This window comes from Arachis duranensis, chromosome 5 (genome assembly GCF_000817695.3).
Source record: "Arachis duranensis cultivar V14167 chromosome 5, aradu.V14167.gnm2.J7QH, whole genome shotgun sequence".
Lineage (NCBI taxonomy): Eukaryota > Viridiplantae > Streptophyta > Magnoliopsida > Fabales > Fabaceae > Arachis > Arachis duranensis.
The window spans coordinates 133588-136623 of NC_029776.3; positions in this window are offsets into that span (position 1 = coordinate 133588).

Genomic DNA, 3036 nt, shown 5'->3' on the forward strand with positions numbered 1-3036 from the left:
AAGAAAACCCACTCGTATTCGGGCCTTGTTTTATTGCTTATCATAATTATAGAATGCATAGCATAACTCTTCGAACTAGGATGTTAAGCATAGTTGTAGGCCTTTTACCTAGTTGCACCAGGGTTTAAATCTTAGAAATGGAATATAGAACCCTTTCTAGTGTGTAGTGAGTCTGTGTAGTGTAGTTTCTTAGGTAGCGTTTGAAAGAGAATCTCTAAGAGAGTCAGAGATTGAAGGATAGAAATTAAAATAAGTCTCAGTATTATATTTGGTGTAAAGTAGAAGACAAAGACTGAAATAAGAATGAAATTTTAATTTAATTTATACAAAAGATAAAGTTAAAATTAATTAATTAAAATTAGGATATTTTAGGTATAAAATGTTATAAAAATTATAGTCTCTGTTTCTAAAAATTTCAGTCCTCTTGTCATCACTTTTTGGAAGTATTGAAATAGTGGAACTTTAAGGACATAGATAAAAATTTTATTTCCAGTTTCTGGATCAACAAACATAATATTGAGTTCCAGTTTTTTAATCTTGGTTCTAATATTTTAAAATAAATGCTACCTTAGTTTCTCAAACGATGAATGTTTTTTTGTTGTCTAAAGGAAAAAACAGAAACAAAGAAAGAAAAAGACTAGCTCAAAGAGCAAAACACACTAGATTAAACTACACTCTCTTTCATCGGAAGTTCTAATTCTTCTCCAGGCTTGATCCAGGTAACATAACTCATGTCACTCTTAGCAGCGCCAGTTTTTGCTATCTAATCAGCAGTGCTATTTTCCTCTTTTCGGATATGATGAAATTGAATATTCCAATTCATCTTGAGTACAATGTCATTATCACTATGTGAGCTATGACTATTAATATTACTCAAAACTAGATATCCAACTAGGGAATTTGTTTCACAGATAATATATCTGTAACCTGCTTCCCAAGCCAAATTAAGCCCCTGCCATGCTGCCAACAACTTCTAGCGTGTTATGTGCTAAAAGGAGAGAGCGTCCGAATAGTTTAACACCCAACTACCTTTGTCATTCCTCAAGATACAACCAAATCCAGCCAATTGAGCATCTCAGAAGACACATCATAGTTTACTTTGTGGGTATGATTGGGGGAGGCTCCCACTTGAATCTCCTATTTATAGTAGTGATGACGGATCTGTTGTTCTACAAGAACATCAACTCATAACTCAAGACTTCTAGCAAGCATCGCTACCTTCTTCTTCGGCCAAAGCTCTTCAAATTAAAAACATCTTGGCACCGATGTCGCCAAATCCACTAAATACCAGCTGCCGTAAGCCATTCTCTTCTTGGTATATTCCATCTAAGCCTAGATAAGCAGTCAATCAATTCATTATTGTCAAGAAGAGAGGGATCAAGAATGTTCCAAACAACTTTAGCTTTCTCATAGTCTTGGAAGCAGTGGAGGATCGATTCCAGTTGACTCTTGCACCGATGACAAGAATTGCTGACAGAGAAGTTATGGTTGTATCCAACACTCGAATTTTAAAATCTTATAAGACATGGGATACGCATACATATAAAATATAAAGTATTTTTTAGATAAATAGTAATGATATTTTGATATTTTATTAATATTAAAATATAAATTAATTTTTTAAAATTATTTTTAATGTCTTATTTTAATTATATCAAGTACTTAAAATATTTTTTGTTTTAATAAATAATAATAATACTATATCTAATTTTATTTCAAAAATATATATTAAGAATAAGATTGAACACGCTAACACGTGATGGTATTTGGGTGTTTTCAAGCGTTTCTAGAAAAAAAAATTATTTTTTATTAAGACACGGTTGGACATAGCAGACACGCATGTGGGACGAGTGTCAATGAGTGTCGTGTCCAAAATGTGTCCGATATGCGCACACGACAACTCATCGGAGTGTCCGTGTTTTATAGGATGTATCAAAACACCTCCGTCAAAGAATTGAAATCAAATAAATAAGTAAAAATGAAATATTAATCCAAATGATAGGATTAAATGAAAGAATTTTTTCCAGGACTTCTACTATATTCTAAACTTAAAATGAAACTTTTTGCTTGTTTTTTAGATAGATAACACTCACCCAATTGGGAAGTGAGGAAGAGATGAATTACAAGGTTAACAATCAGAAACCAAAATTATTGAGACAGCAGCTCGGATAAACTTGTAATGAGATTTCCTATATACAAGTTGATGCCCATTTTTATACTGAGTGGTAATATTGATAACTTACTAAATGATACCTCACCTTTAAGAAATGGTAAAAGTTCTGTTACACACAATACCAGCTTATTTTGGACCATCAGTCCATTCCTTCCCTCTCTATCACTCATCTGTCAATTTAACAGCTATGAACCAATCTTAGTTATGTAAACAGCAAATGCCCTAATCTTTGTTCCTCAAGGTATGCTTTGACATTATAGCCCGTGATCATCTTTAGGAAAATGCTAAATAGTTAGATTTTTTTATTTGGATTTATCTGTCACAATGAATTGATGGGACATATTTGTTGACCTTTCATTGGATGTAGTTGGTAAGTGGTAACACTTTATTTCATTCAATATAATTATATATTTTTATATTTATTATAATAATAATAATAATAATAATAATAATAATAACTCTTATGGAATTTGTATTATTAAATTATTTTGGTTTATCATGCAGCAAGTTACTTGGTGCATATCATTCATGATTCAGTTTCTTGTTTTCAAATTGTTGCAGTTGATTAATGGGAGATATTTTGGTGTCAATGATTTTTTATCTAAATTGTCTAAAAATAAAGATAGATGATGGAACACATCTTTTTATTTTCGAATTCTCTATAAAATTTATGCACCGAAAAACACTTTGATTAATCATGTTCCTTGATTATTTTTCCTCAGTGAAGGAATCTTTTTTGCCCACTCTTGTTATCAGTGAGTAGATTCTCTAGACCAAAAAAGAGTCATCAGAAAATTGAATGAAAGCCATTGTCCTCTAATGTTATAGATAGGTCTTGTCATGCAGCTATGTTCTGACATGTG